Below are 17084 nucleotides of genomic sequence, written 5' to 3' on the forward strand. Positions count from 1 at the left end.
CCAAAGCAGTTTAACAGCACATTCATTTCATTACATCTGTGCCAGATCTTCATTAGTCACATTCAAAACTAATCCCACTATTTTGCTCTCTTCCACCTTTTTCCACTTCAATTATCCCTTGAATGAATCAATGATGGCAAAGCATTCAAAACTCCAACAATAACGCGCAAGAAATTTCTTACTCACTGTGATTGTACATCACTAACCAGAGGAAATAGTGAAAGACTATCAAAATGTTCATCATTTAAAAAATCTATTAGTCTCCTTTCAGCCTCTCTGTTTCATATATACATTTGATATACAATAAGTTGGCCCATTTTAAGTCGCTCCACTTTAACATTTCAGGTATAACAAGGCCTTTACGTGGGCTTAGAGTTGGGATTTCTGTTTTTGTGTCATTTCATGCCAGGCTGTGGAGTTGTGAGATCTAATTGGCGCCATTTTGGAGTGAACTCTCTTGCTCTCTGACCCATCCGCTTGTCGCCCCTCCCTCTTGCTAACCATCCCACTGCCAACCCTCCTGCTCACCGATCCTCCCGTTCCCTGCCTCTTCTGCTCATCAATCCCTTCACTCACTGCCCATCCTGCTCCCTAGCCCTCCCGCTCCACAACCCTCGCACTCCAGGCTTTCCCTCTCCCTGACATTGCCCCATGCATTTCTAAAGATTCACTAATTTTATTTCAAATTTATAGATTTGCTCGCAACTGGTTTACGCTTCTCTCCATTCTTGACCAAGAGTATTATATTGGTTGCTTTTAGTCTCATGACACAATTTGCATCTCCTGCCTCACCCTACCAGCTTCTTTCAAAAATGTAGGGTGCAAGCTATCAGGACTAGATGACTTATCCATCTTGATCAACATGCTCTTCTAGCACATGCACACTCTCACTTTCATTAACATTTGTAAAAACTTACCCATTCATCCACCCTCCACAATTAAGACTGCCTTAGGAATGACTCTACGCTCTCCAATCATTAAAATCACCTTATATCACTGCCCTGCTTTAGTATATTGTAAGAGCTGTGATACTGCCGTCTCTGCTGGTGAGGCATAAATAAATTAGTTGTAAGCAACTATGCTGAAGACAAGTCCGCATGTGATTCCAGTATCAGTCCAGTACACCACAGAAAGATGGCATCAAGGCTATGATGGCATTTTTTTTCTTCCAATCACAGAACGCTGTACAATACATTTTGGAACTCCTAAAGTTGGCTGCAAAGAAAGTTGAATGGTTCAAAATATTGTTTTGTGTACACGTGTAGTGTTCATGAACAGCTCAGTGTGTCAGCACAAAATGCAACTGACTGAATAAAAAGCCACAAAAGGCATATTTGGGTACAATGGGGAGAACTCAACCCTAACAGAGAGGTCTGGAGCAATTACAAATGATGGCTTCATAAATGTCTGAAAGTGAATCAAGTAGGTGATGAGGTTAAAGTAAATGCCTTCCTCACCATGATGGGGCCAGATGCTTTTGATGTTGTGTCTAACCAGTGTTGCTAACAGAATCCAACAGGTGGTGAAGTCAAACCAAAGACAGAGCTTTTCTTTACTGAGAGAGTTTATTTACTTTGTTCAGTCTCATAGCTCTCCTCTCATACACCCAGTGCCCTGGCTGTCCCTTATTTATATGTACACCTGTGTATCCTAACAATATAATTGAAATACTATTAACAAGTGTTGCCTGACAGACGACAGTACTATGGAATATCGTGAAATAAATGAGATTCTGGACTCCTATTGCAACAGGACTAAGAATTAAATTGTACTGATTTACATTCAGACATAGGAACCAGTTGTCAAGTGAGAATGTAGCAGAGACTGCTGAACCCTTTGTTTAAAAAAGGATTAAAAAAATGATAAACCAAGCAACTACAAGTCAGTTGGTTTAACTTCAGTGGTGGGGAAGCCTCCAGGAACAATAATTCGGGACAAAATTAAGTCATATGTGCAAATGATGGTTAATTAAGGAAAGCCGACATGGATTTATTAATGGAAAATCATGTTTAACTAATTGGCCGGAGTTTTTTGATGAGGTAACAGAGAGCATTGATGAGGATAATGCTCTTGTTCTGGCATATTTGGGGTTCCGAAAGGCATTTGGTACAGTATTGCACAACAGAAATTGGCTGAGGTACAGCAAGTGAGCAATGGTTAATGGATGCTTTATGGACTGGAGGAAGGTTTGTAGTGGAGTTCCTCAGGGGTTGGTGTTGGGACCTTTGCTTTTCTTGATATATATTCAAGACCTAGACCTTGGTATACAGGGCACAGTTTCAAAATTTTAGCATGATACGAAACTTGGAAGCATTGTGAACTTGAGGAAAATAGTGTAGAAATTCAAAAGGACAAAAACAAGTTGGTGGAATGGGCAGACAGGTGGCAGATAAAATTCAATGTAGAGTGTGAAGTGATTAATTTTGGTAGGAAGAATATGGGGAGCAAATATAAAGTAAGGGTACGATTCTAAAGGAGGAGCAGGAGCAAAGGGACCCGAGTGTGTGTGTGCATAATTTGACAGGTTGAGAGAATGGTTAATAAAGCATACAGTATCTTAGGTTTGATTAACAGGGCTTCCAGTACAAAAGCAAGGTAGTTATGTTAAAGTTATATAAAACAAAGGTTGCGTCCAGCTGTAGGTGCCACACTTCAGGAAATATGTGAAGGCATGAGAGAGAGTACAGAAAATATTTACAAGAATGGTTCCAGAGATGAGCAACTTCAGTATTTGAGGAGTTGGGATTGTTTTCCTTGGAGAAGCGAAGGTTCAAAGATGATTTGAGGTATTAGAGGTATTCAAAGTTATGAGGGGTCTGGACAGAGTAGACAGGTAAAACTACTCCCACTGGTGGAAGGAACAAAAACGAGGCACCACTGATTTAAAGTAATTGGCAAAAGAAGCAATGGAGTCATGAGGAGAAACTTATCTTAAAATAATGTGCATGGTTACAGGAGAATGGCATTGGGTGTGTTGCTCATTTGGTGAGCTGCAAAGACATGATGGGCCAACCGGCTTCCTCTGGTGCTGGTAACAATTCTGTGATTACATTCTTGAGTTAAAGAAACTCTCTGGCCACTGTGGGTATGGCACCAACTGAGAAATCAACCTTAGAGACACTTTTAAGGGGGCCTGAAGGACAATAAAGTCCAGGCTGAGCTATTGAGTAAAGGCAGTAAACTGGTGTGGAAAGACCTATGAGGCCAGAGAAATGGCCGAGACAGACAGTTTCAAACTGCAAGGAGTTTTATTTTCCAACTGGCAGATAGAGTCCACAAGATTTCAGCTGAATCCAGGCTAAGTTAAGTCAAGTTCACAGTCTCAGAGTCAGAAGTTCCTGCTCCCATGATAGCCACTAACATCTAAATATGTCTCCACTTCCAGTCAAAGTGCTATGATTGTGAGGAAATTAGTCTTATCCACTCAGCATGCAGGATTGGAGGAAACAGTAATGCAGTAGTTCGCAGTCAAGTACCAGGTTGTAGTCATGGTAGATCTGTAGCTAATTCAGGGCCTGGAAGTCCTCAAATGCACAAAGGATAGACATGGAAACAGAAGCTGATGTGATCAAGCTGGAAGATCAAGGGCGATATTCAGTCAGAGAGTAAGAAAAACAGCACATGGAAGATAAGAACAATAGGGCTGAAGACTTAATTCTAGCATCCACAGTAAAAATGAAAGTTGGAGATTCACAAATTTCTTTCATGGTTGATACAGTTGCAGTTATATCTGTTATCTTGAAGGAGAGGAAATCCCTAAGTCACATTCCCTTTTGCAAAACAGGTGTAAAACTGACTAATAATTCTAATAAGAGTATTCCAGTGTTAGGTAAACTTGATGGGTGGAAGCTTCTTCTGCTTCTGGAGGCTGATGAGTCCATTTTGGATTTCTGGAGATTATAAGCAAGCAGTTAATAAGATGATCGGGAATGACACTTAGGATGGAATATGATGATGCATCCTGTTAGGTCAATAAGATATGAAAAGAAATCCAAAACCAAATATATCAAAGTTTTATTGTTTTTGCTATTTTTAAAAATGGACCTTCTACCAAAAAAAATGGCTGTCACAAGTCATATGATCACAGGATTGGCCCTTTATTATGGAAGCTACCAACGGGAGTTACAAGAACAAAAAAATCCTCATCATCGTGGAATCTCATACCCATTGTAAGGACATTATAATCATGAAACCAGGGGACACTGCAAGCATAATGAATTTCAATCTGCAAGCTATCTCTCATACCCGGGGCAGTCCAGGTCCATTTTGAACGGGGGCCATTGAGGGGACAATGGACATCAGGTCCATTTTGAACGGGGGCCATTGAGGGGACAATGGACATCGTTTACATCTTGATAAGTTTATCCCTCTAGCTGAGTCAGAGGGTCTGCTTAGACAATGGGTTCCCGACACAAGAGCTTCAGTAAGGATGGTAACTCTTTCTAAAGCTAATGGCTGGGACATTATCAGTCCTCAAACCAAAAGCCAGTTCCAGGCAACAGATAAACATCCATTTTGACATCATTGTGGTGAAGAAAGGTCACATGATTTGAAATTGCTATACTTCTTTGAGAACAGAGAAACCTTCAGACTGCTGTTTTAACACCAACTGGAAAGGACTCCAAACAGCTTGACTGAGCAAGCAGCCAGCTATCATCTCTCAACCCCTCGAAGCCCATTTGATTTTAAAAATCTCTGATCATCACCTACCAGGCGGTCTAAGCACAGAAGCTCCATCATGTCGCATCATCATTCATTTCAAGGACCCTCGTGTTGTCTCCAACCAGAAACTCATTTGGACTGAACTCTGCCACGAAGGAAACGCTCTGGAAATCATGCGAACTAATATTCATTTCTGTGGTTCTTCTATTGTTGTTGTCTATAGTTGTAAATCTTCCTCTTTTCTGCCCTCCCCCCCACCACCTTACTGCACAAGGGGGTGGTGTGTGGGTGGGGGTGGTGTGTGGTGCTGCGAACACTGGGATTGAATGTGAATAAACTAACCTTCTGAGTTAATCATAACATGAGTTTGCTGCGAGTGATTATTAAATTGGATCCCACAAACTGAAGGTTTGGGGAAGCATGCCACAGCCTACTTAATAATGTAGGGGGATGCCAGATGGGGAGAGGATAAAGAAGTTCAGTTTCTCTCTCCTGTCTGTGACAATCTTATTACTTGCCATTGTACCATCCAAGTAATATCAAAGTCTCCCTGATGGGAATGAATTGGCTTAAGATCTGGTTAAAAGTGCACTGAGTTATTTAAAGTGGGGATCAGTAAAAGTACATCTGACATTGAGAAAGCACTAAGAGAACAAAAAGTGAACTTTGAACGAGGAAGACCAAATGATAGGTTTATATTATATAGGCTGAAATCAAGATAAAGGACAATGTCGGCATTTTGCAAGGCTAGACCACTGACACATGTAGTTGGAAGCAGTAAATAAACAGCTGGATAAATTCGAAATAATGGGAGCAATTAATAAGGTGAAGAGCAGTAAATGGGCTGCACGCACTGTGGTAGTACAAAAAGCAAATGGGTCCGTTTTGGATTTGTGGAGATTATAAGCAAACAGTAAATAAGGTGATCGAAAATGACACTTATCCACTGTCTACTAGTTAAGACTGGTTTTCTAAATTAATAAATGGAAAGGTGTTCAGTAAGATAGATTTGTAAAATGCATACATGAAATTAGAATTAATGGACAAGAACGAGGAATTGCTTACCAGTCATACACACAAAGGGTTGTATTAAATGAAAGGACACCACTTGGGGTGCCTACTGCTCCCAGTGTTCCAGAGAGCCCCGGATCAGGTACCAATTGAGCTGAAAGGGAGTGTGCTGCTTCTTATTTGACATTCTAATTAGCAGTAAGACAGCCAAAGAGCACATTGTAGGGTTGAACAAAGTCCTAGGTTGACTTCAAGAATATGACATTAAAGCAAAAAAAGCACAAGTGTTGTTTCATGCTGTCAAGTCTAACATACCTGATCACCAAATAGATGGTGAAGGTATCCAGCCAAAGCAGCAGGTGGCTGAGGGGGTTTTGAAAGCAAAGAGACCAGAGAACAAAGAATAACTTGGAACATTCATAGGGATTTTCAATAATGTCATGAATGGCTGGCCTAAACAATGTGGTGATGAGAAACTACAGAAGTATTTCACACATAGAAATTAACTGAGTGTAGATCAAGGCTGTGTCCTTTAGGATTTAAGAGTTATTACTCCGCTAAGTTTAGAGAGATTGTTAAAGGAACTTCATCAAGAGCACACAGGGATAGTCTGTATGAAAGCAGTAGCAAGAAGCTAGTTTTTGTATCCAAAGGTACAGAGATATTGAAGAATTGGTGAAAAGTTGTGAAGTATGTCTCAGGGTAAGAAATGATCCAAACAAGTTCCTTTCATTCCATGGCCGAACACAAGAGAATCATGGGAATGAGTGCATGTTGATTTCTTTGAAATGGAAGAGAACTTGTAATCTTGAATCCCAGTAATCTTGAGGTTATCCAAAACTCTGCATCAGGTCCTGATCCCCTAAGATCCCTATGCTCGCTGGCCTACATTGGCCCCACAGTCTGGTTTGGTTGACATCTGTAGAAAGTGGATATATGTTGAGTTCATGCCCAATACCACAAGGCAAAAAAAAAGAGGCTTCGAGAAGCTGATTTACAACTTATAGGTTGCCAGGTGTTGGTGTCAAGACAATGGCCCGCAGCTTACATCAAAAGAGTCTGAAGCCTTTGAGTAAAAATGGAGTCAAACACACTCTAGCATCACCATATCATCTAGCATTGAATGGTGTTGCAGACAAATTTTAAAGAGGTCTTGCAAAAGTATTTGCGAAGTGACAAGCCAGGCAGTGATTCTCATGTTTCTCTTTGAGAGAAGTCAGACAATTTTCTGTTCTCTTCCAAAATAATCCCAGTCTACAACAGGTTACTCACCTTATGAGTTAGTGTTTAAACACACTCCTAGAGGAAAGTTTAATTTGGTTAAGCCTGATGTTAGACAAAATGTAAGACAAAAGCAAGACAAAGTGAAGATAGGTCATGATACACCAGGCATAAAAATTAGAGTGCAGTGCTGGTCAGAAGGTCTTAGTGAAAAATCACCGAGGTGATAATGGGAAGTATGCGACTGGGTTGTTGTAAAGAAACTAAGTGCATTCATGTAGCTCGTGAAGGTTGGAGAGAGGTTTCATCAGTGTCATGTAGATCATTTGGTTGAAAGAGGAAATTTGAAAGAGAGCATGATAACCTCCTATTGTCCAAATTTCTTTTACAGTCCAAAATGAAAGTCAGAACTAAAGTGAAAGTCAACAACATTTATATAGTGCCTTTAGTGTCATGAAACATCCCAAAGAGTATTATAAAACAAAGTATAACACCAAGCCACATAGGGAGATTAGGTCAGAATACCGAAAGCTTAGTCAAAGTTTTAAGAGGTGTCTTAAAGAAGTAAGGTGAAGTAAAGAGGAGAAGAGCTTAGGCAACTGAAGGTAAGGCCATCAATGGTGGAGAAATTATATTTGGGAACGCACAAGAGGCCAGAATTAAATGAATGCCGAGATGTTGGAGGGTTATGGGGCCAGAGGAGATTACAGAGATAGGGAGGGATTTGAAAACAAGGATGAGAATTTTAAAATCAAGACATTGTTTGACTGTGGGGCCAATGTAGGCCAGCGAGCATAGGGATGATAGGGGAACAGGACTTGATGCAAGTTCGGACCTGACAACAGAGTTTTGGGTGACCTCAAGATTACTGGGTGGGGTGGTATAGAATGTGGGAGGCAAGCCATGAGTGCGTTAAAATAGTCGAGTCTGGAGGAAACAATGGCATGGATGAGGGTTTCAGCAGCAGATGAGCTGAGATGGGGCAAAGTCAAGTGATGTGGAAATGGGTAGTCTCTTAGTGATGTTGGGAATATGAGGTCAGAAGCTTATCACAGAATCAAATATGAGACACCAAGGTTGTAAACAGGCTGCCTTAATCTCAGTCTGTTGCCCGGGAGAGAGATAGAAACAGTAGCTAGGAATTAAGTTTGGAGCAGGGACCAAAAATAATGGCTTCAGTCTTCCCAATATTTAACTGGAGGAAATTTCTGCTCATTCAGTACTGGATTTCAGATAAGCAGTCAGTGGAGGGCTCAAGAAAGATGATGGTGAGGTAGAGCTGGGCATTGTCAGCATACATGTGAAAACTAATGTTGTGTCTTTGGATAATGTCACCAAGAGGCAGAATGTAGATGAGAAATAGGAGGGACCCAAGGGTAGATCCTTGGGGAATACCAGAGGGAACAGTGTGGAAGCAGGAAGAGAAGCCATTGCAAGTGATTCTCTGGCTATGATTAGCTAAATAAGAATGGAGCCACATGAAAGCAGTCCCACACAGTTGACGCAGTGGAGAGGCGTTGGATGAGTATGGTGTGGTTAGCCGTGTCAAAGGCTGCAAACAGGTCAAGAAAGATGAGGAGGGAAAGTTTTCTTTTGCCACGCAGTCACAAAGAAACTGAAAGTTTGCCAATATCACAGAATCCATTGGTGGAAGTCAATGTTCCAACCATTAAGTCACCTTGGTAGTCAAAGTTCATGGTTGACACAGTTAGAGAGATTTTGAGAGAGTAGAGTCAAGCTAATGGAAATGGAAATGGCAGAAAATACCTGATGGAAAGAGAAACAAGCCAGGTAGGTTAACTGAAAGTATGTAGGCAAGGAGGAGGAAGAAGTTGTTCTTTTCATTATTTCTCATCAAATGATGATATTCTTGTGAAGGAAAAACAATTTTTTTTACATGTAACTTACTCATGTAATACCTGTTAAGTATGTATTAGTTGTGATTACAGTAAAAACCTGTAAAACTTCAGGTATTGTTGATATTATATTCAGAAAAATTATGTACATGTACCAATCTACGTTTCACTTTTTTTTGTTAAATGTGAAGGAAGTGTAGTATATTGTAAGAGCTCAGCATATTGTGATACTCCTCCCCTCCCTGTTGGGGAGTGAAATAAAGTGTTTTCAACATGGCTGCTTACAGTCGAGTTTACGTGAGTCTTTTCTCAGCCCAGTACATCACACTACTGTTCTTGTACATGTCTATAGATCTCCCCCTTTATTTCACCTCACTGCAATAGTAAACAAACCAATTCCCTATCTGTTCTTTAGCTCTATCCATATATATAGCTCTCAAGACGTCCAATACTTGAATACTAGTGGCATCCTTCAGTAATCTGTTCACCCCATCACCTTTTCCCTCTCCTTCTCTATCATGAAAATGTTATAACCAGGATTGGTAAGTACATGAATCCAAACTTCCCTTCCCTCCTGCACCATCTCTACTGCCACATCACTACCTTCCTCGTAATCTTCTACTTAATCTGTCCAGCGCATAGCAAGCAAATAAAACTTAATTTGTACAGCTTCTTTCCACAGCCTCAGAATGCCCTAAAGCACTGTACAACCAATTAAGTACTTTTCAAGTGCAGTCACTGTTTCATGACAGTCACTATGCATACATCAAGGTCAAACATCAATGGGATGAATGACCAATCTAAGTGTTGTTTGAAGGAACTTTCCAGCTTGCCTTGAAATCATGTCATGGGGTCTTTTACAACTATCTCAGAGGGCTGCACTCCCTCAATACTGCATTGAACCATCAGTTTAGATTGTACGCTCATTCTGCAGGTGAGTTTGAATCCACAATCTTCGACTCACGTATGATTACTACCACTGAGCCACAGCTGACAAGGCAATGTGAAGATTACAGCTCGAGATCTCACCTTTCAATAGTTTCTAATTTCTTAGTCTCCTTCTTAAAAACTTAAAACTAATTTTTATCTATACCAATTGTTGGCTGCTCTCCTTCCTTCTTTCCCCAGAAACTTTGATAATTTTCTTGTCAGTCTTCAATGCTTTAATTCTATACTAGAAGCATCATTCTTCTTCCTGTTAAAAATTCAACCTCATTTGGGACCAGTCCTGTTGACCACTTGCAGATAACAAAGTTACAAAAACAATTAATGTGTCAGCCATGGCTCAACACACTATCTCTTAGTCAGAAGGTTGTGTTTCATTCTCACAATTAAGCAAAGTCTACGCTGCCATTCCCGGTGCAGTCCTGAGGAATGATGCTTTTGGATGAGATGTTAAACTGCGGGCCAAACTGCCCTCTCAGGTGGGCACAGAAGTTCCAAAGAAAAGCAGGGAAGTTCATATCGGCATCTTGGTCAGTATTTATCCCTCAGCCAATGTCAACAAAACTGATGATCTGGTAACAATCGCATTTCTGGTTTTGGGACCGAGATGCATGCAAGTTGACTGTTGTGTTTTCTACACTGCAATGTTTCAAAAGCACTTCATTGGCTGTAAACCTTCTGGGATATCCTGAGGTCATGAAGGTTTCATAGTTTATAGGTATTATGGACGTGGAGCCCAAATTGAAGAGGGCAATTCATTTGCTGAACCCATCCCCCATGCCCATAACACACCCTCTTGGTGCCCTATTTCTCTTCTGTGTTTGTGGTTAGCACAAAGGGCTGGTTCCTGAATGGAACAAATATAGGTGGTCACTTTAGAAACACTAGACATTGTCACCCCCAGCCAAGCATCTAGTGGAGATCACTTGGATGAGACATTCAGCCTGGTTTTAGCCAGAATTTTGAATGCACAGCTTTGTGGACAAGTGACATTTCTGCATCTCCCGAAGTGGTGAGGAACGTGCCAGCATGCGTTGTGTACCTTAGCACTTTGTGGAAGAGTGACTGTCCATTGTAGGTCACTTTTTAAAAAAATCTTCACTGGGAAACTGTCAAGAAGGATTTTGAAAGTAAATAAGGAGAAATTGTTTCCAGAGGCAGAGGGTCAGTAACCTAGGTCACATGTTTAAGATAAAAGATATTTGGTGAAAGAATCAGAGTTTAAGCTTTTTATGCAGTGAGTTGAGATGATCTGGAAAGCATTGTTTGAAAGAGGGGTGGAAGCAGATTCAATAGAAACTTTCTGAAGCGATTTGTATAAATACTTTAAATGGAAAAAATTGTAGAGCAATGGGAAAACCGTAGGGCAGTGGGACTATTTGCTATCTCTTTCAAATAGGTGACACAGGCACAATGGACCAAATGGCCGCCTCCTGTGCTTCTACATTCTAAGCACTTCCACCAATTGCCATCAGGAAGGCAAGACACTCTAGGAACTCTGAAAGCACACCCCACTACCACTCTTCTATTCAAGTAGTCTAACTGCCCTTCAACCTCTTGGATAGTGGCTTGTTGGACAGCGGCACAATGTTCCTTAGGACTATCCCACTCTCCAGTATTCATCATTCCCAACCTCATACTTTAGCCTGAATTTTCACTCCTGGCAGAGTCGGGACAAATCCCTGTTCCTCAAACCCAAACTGGGAGTAAGTGCCCCAGAAGTTTAGATTTTCAGTCTAGGGGAGAGGACAAGGTTCGATGGGAGTCATGGCGGGCAACTCCAGAAACGTTGCAGAATGGGGTTGGGTGGAAGGCGTGCCTCAGTGCACTGGCACTGTGTCAAAGAATCTCAGTGCAGAAGAGGCCCTTTGGCCCATCGAGTCTGCACCGACACATGAGAAACATCTGACCTACCTACCTAATCCCATTTACCAGCACTTGGCCCATAGCCTTGAATGTTATGACGTGCCAAGTGCTCATCCAGATACTTTTTAAAAGAATGAGAGGCAACCCGCCTCCACCACCCTCCCAGGCAGCGCATTCCAGACCGTCAACACCCTCTGGGTAAAAAGGTTTTTCCTCACATCCCCCCAAAACCACCTGCCCCTCTCCTTGAACTTCTGTCCCCTTGTGACTGACCCTTCAACTAAGGGGAACAGCTGCTGCCTATCCATCCTGTCGATGCCCCTAATAATCTTGTACACCTCGGTCAGGTCATTCCTCCGTCTTCTCTGCTCCAACAAAAACAACTCAAGTCTATCCAACTGCTCTTCATAACTTAAATGTTTCATCCCAGGCAACATCCTCTGCACCCCCACCACTGCAATCACATCCTTCCTATAATGTGGCGACCAGAACTGCACACAGTACTCCAGCTGTGGCATCACCAAGGTTCTATACAACTCCAACATGACCTCCCTTCTTTTGTAATCTATGCCTCGATTGATAATGGCAAGTGTCCCAGATGCCTTTTTCACCAACCCACTAACATGTCCCTCTGCCTTCGAGATCTATAGGCACACACACACACGCCCCTCTCTTCCTCAGAACTTCCTAGTGCCATGCCGTTCATTGAATACTTCCTTGTCAAATTACTCCTTCCAAAGTGTAACGCCTCACACTTTTCAGGGTTAAATTCCATCTGCCACTTATCTGCCCATTTGACCATCCCGTCTATATCTTCCTGTAGCCCAAGACACTCAACCTCACTGCTAACCACCTGGCCAATCTTTGTGTCTTCCGCAAACTTCCTAATCCTACCCCCACATAGTCATCTATGTCGTTTATATAAATGACAAATAATAGGGGACCCAGATCCCTGTGGTACGCCACTGGACAGGGGCTTCCAGTCACTAAAGCATCCTTCTGTCATCACCCTGTCTCCTACAACTAAGCCAATTTTGAATTCACCTTATCAAGTTACCCTGTATCCCATGTGCATTTGCCTTCTTGATAAGTCTCCCATGTGGGACCTTGTCAAAGGCTTTGCTGAAATCCACATAAACTACATCAACTGCACTACCCTCATCTACACACCTGGTCACCTCCTCAAAAATTAAAACAAATTTTTTAGGCATGACCTCCCTCTGACAAAGCCATGCTGACTATCCCTGATCAAACCTTGCCTCTCCAAGTGGAGATAGATTCTCTCCTTCAGAATTTTCTCCAATAGTTTCTCTACCACTGATGTGAGACTCACTGGTCTGTAGTTCCGTGGCTTATCTCTATAACCCTTCTTAAATAGCAGAACAACATTAGCTGTTGTCCAGTCCTCTGGCACCTCCCCCGTGGCCAGAGAGGAATTAAAAATTTGGGTCAGAGGCCCTGCGATCTCCTCCCTTGCCTCCCTCAGCAGTCTGGGACACAAATCATCCACTTTTAAGCCTGCCAACACCTCCAATACCTTGTCACTCCCTATATCAATTTGCTCAAGAACTTCGCAGTCTCTCTCCCCGAGTTCGATACCTTCATCCTCATTCTCTTGTGTGAAGACGGACGGGAAGTATTCATTCAACACTCTAGCGATGTCATCTGGCACCCCCTTGGTCCCTTATGGGCCCTGCTCTTTCCATGGTTATCCTCTTCCTATTGATATACTTATAGAATATTTTGGGATTTTCCCTACTTTTACCAGCCAGAGCTTCCTCATATCCCCTCTTTGCTCTCCTAATTGCTTTCTTAAACTCCACCCTGCACTTTCTGTACTCCACTAATGCCTCCACTGATTTGCTTACCTTGTACCTGCTAAAAGCCTCTCTTTTCCTTCTCATCGTAACCTGAATATCTCTGGTCATCCATGGCTCTCTGGGCTTGTTACTCCTTCCTATCACCCTGGAGGGAACATGTTGAGCCTGTACCCTCCCCATTTCTTTTTTGAACAGCCCCCACTGTTCCTCTGTAGATTTCCCCACAATTAGCTGTTCCCAGTCTACCTTGGCCAGATCCTGCCTTATTTCACTAAAATCCACTCTCCCCCAGTCCAAAACATTTTTTTGTAACTTGTCGGTTTCTTTGTCCATAACAAACTTAAACTGTACCATGTTGTGGTCACTATCACTAAAATGCTTCCCCACCACCACCTCAGCCACCTGTCTGGCTTCGTTCCCCAGAATTAGGTCCAGCACTGCGCTGTCCCTCGCTGGACCCTCTTACATATTGACCTAAAAATTTCTCCTGTACACATTTCAAGAAATCCACTCCATCCAAGCCCTTAACACTATGTCTATCCCAATTAATGTTGGGAAAGTTGAAATCACCTAATTACCCTATTGTTATTGTTCTTACACACCTCTACAAATTGTGCACATATTTGCTCAATTTCCTGCTGACTATCTGGGGGTCTATAATAAACACCTAACAATGTGGCTGCCCCTTTTTTATTCTTAAGCTCTACCCACAAAGCTTCATTCGATGCCCCCTCCAAGATATCATCTCTCTTTACTACAACAATGGACTCCTTAACTAATAATGCAATGCCTCCTCCTCTTTTACCCCCTCCCGTGCCTCGCCTGAAGATTCTATATCCTGGAATGTTGAGCTGCCAATCCTGTCCCTCCCTCAACCATGTCTCAGTGATGGCTACTTTTTCATAATTCCACGTGTCAATCCTCACCCTTAACTCATCCGTTTTACCTGTAATACTCCTACATTAAAGTAGAGGCCATCCAGCCTTGCCTTACTCTCTTAAAACTTCTGTACTTCTCTGACTTGATTGTTTTACTGTATTATGTGTCCCTATTCTGCTAACATTGTGTATCCCCTCCCCCTGCCGAATTAGTTTAAACTCCTCCCAACAGCACTAGCAAACCCACCCGCAAGGATGTTAGTTCCGCTCTGGTTCAGATGTAGACTGTCCAGCTTGTACAGGTCCCACCTTCCCCAGAAATGGTCCCAGTGATCCAGGAATCTAAAACCCTCCCTCCTGCACCAACTCTTAAGCCACGTACTCATCTGCGCTATTCTCCTATTCCTGAGCTGGCTAGCACGTGGCACTGGGAGTAATTGAGAGATTACAACCTGAGAGGTCTTGCTTTTTAGTCTACTGCCTAACTCCCAACCATACACTGATAATGCCACATCCATGTCAACCCACGCCACCCCACCCACACCCCCATATACCCTCCAAGCCAATCTTTGCCCCTCTACCCACCCCCGGCCCCTCACACCCTCCATGTCAACCTATGTCCCTCTATCACTCCCATGACCTCCATACACTCTATGCCAATCTATGCCCTTCTACCCAGCCCAAGGCCCTTTATAGCCCCTATGCTAACTTAGTGCCAACACATGCCTCCCCCACCGACCACCCTTTGCCCTCATACCTACCATGCTAACTCACCCAGTATCCATCATGGACAGGCTGTAAGACCATGCTGAGGTTAAATAAAGTTCTTAAGTGTCTATTGATTAATTCACCTTAAAAAAAAGCACTCATTGATAAAAATCCATTCACTACATTTAATTTCCTTTAATCCCTTATAAAAACAAGCATTGGAACTTTCAGTCTGACTTCAAAGAGTTTGCAACCACTTGCAGCTGTCAAACAAACTGTATTGACAGGCATCCCATTGTGATAATGAAAGGTTGTTAAATCAGCCATGCGGCAATAAATCCTGTAATGACAACCCCTCAGGATTATGTCAATAGAAAGAAATTGCAAGCACTGATTTTAAAAAAAATACACAGCAGGCAGTTGTTTTCAATTATTGAAAGGGCAGGAGTTTTAAATGCCTTGACGGCTTGACAATTCCAACAAATTTATGCCTGCCTCATTCCCAAGAATCAGGTCCCTGCCTCATTCCCAAGAATCAGGTCTGGTCTCCTTTCTCGTTGGGCTGGAAACATTCTGCCATAAAAAATTTTCCTGAACACATTCTTGGACCTCTTACCCCTCTCTGCCCTTTACACTACGACTATCCCAATTTATATTTGGGTAACTAAAGTCCCCCATTATAACTACTCTGTAATTATTGCACCTCTCTGTAATTTCCTTGCAAATTTGTTCCTCTACATCCTCCTGTGGCCTGTAGAATACACCGAGCAATGTAATTGTACTTATTTTGTTCCTTAGCTCGAGCCAAATAGATTCTGTCCTTGACCCTTCTGGGAATCCTATTTCTCTGGCACTATAATCCTGATTTAGACTTTATTACTTTCTCCCTTACTTTGCTTTGCTTCCCATGTGCAGAGGCCCCAGCAGGGGCAGATGACTGTTACAAACTGGACATTGGCCTTTTAACCCTGCCATCTGTGTTCAATTTCTGCCCTATTTCTCCTATTTTGCTGCCCTATTTCTCCTATTTGCTATGAAATTATATTGAGTGGTCTCAATTCATCTACTAATGGGCATGGGCATGCATCAAAAAACTGTCCTTAATTTTGTACTAATTATCTATTGTCCTCAGGATGGCTCGATGCAGGGAAGTAGAAACATGAGGACACCAGTAAAACTGTTTGATTTCTCAGCAAGATAGTCATCATGATGCTTATCTTATATTGTGAACTCAGGTTTACTAAAAACAGGACTAAATTTTTTCAGGGGTATTACGAACTGAGAAGCCTATAACTAGTTTAGCTTGCAGGCTAGAGTGTAAATGTCATCACATTTCCCTATTCTACTTTTCGTTAGCAAAGCAACAAAGCACTCATACCACATTAACAAAAGAAATAATTTGCATTTATATAGTGTATTTTATGTCTCTGAACTGCCCTAAAACAATTCAGTCAATTAATTCATTTTGAAGTGCAGCTACTATTTTGTATCCAACTTGTACACAAGCTCCAACGGGCAGATAAATGATGAGTTAATCTGCTTTTTGGTGGGTCTTTACTTGACATCGCATCTGAAAGGTAGCACTCACAACAACAAAACATTTCCTCATCACTACACAACAATCAGTCTAAATTTTGTGCAAGTCCTGGAATGCGGCATGTTTCTCATGATTTTGTGCCTCAGAAATGAGTACTAGTACTGGGCTAAGGCCGATGCTATTAACAAATTCTAAAACCTGATAAATTGATGATTTTTCAGTCTTGCTCTGCTTGTTTTTGCTTTTGGACAGCAAGCTGTTCATTATTCTGCCATTCATAACTCCTCTAGATAAATCTTTTGTTTCTTTCTTATCCAATTGCTCAGCACCACCTTTTGACATTTAACGTCTCCTGTCTTTTGTCCTATCATAGGCCTCCTTTTTAGGTCTTTTCCTGACATTTCTTCTGCCTACAACCTATTACATTTCTAACTTTTCGCAGTTTTGTCCACCATCTACAAGGCACAAGTCAGGAGTGTGATGGAATACTCTCCACTTGCCTGGGTGAGTGCAGCTTCAATAACACTCAAGAAGCTCGATACCATCCAGGACAAAGCAGCCCGCTTGATTGGCACCACAA

The 17084-nt window shown here is 42.0% G+C and overlaps 1 protein-coding gene across 2 annotated transcripts in view; it reads right to left on the reverse strand.

Moving 5' to 3' along the window:
- Positions 1–17084, reverse strand: part of kdm5ba (lysine (K)-specific demethylase 5Ba) — a 311188-nt gene that overhangs the window by 26279 nt on the left and 267825 nt on the right. The window lies entirely within an intron of this gene.

This window comes from Carcharodon carcharias, chromosome 9 (assembly GCF_017639515.1).
Source record: "Carcharodon carcharias isolate sCarCar2 chromosome 9, sCarCar2.pri, whole genome shotgun sequence".
Classification (NCBI taxonomy): Eukaryota; Metazoa; Chordata; class Chondrichthyes; order Lamniformes; family Lamnidae; genus Carcharodon; species Carcharodon carcharias.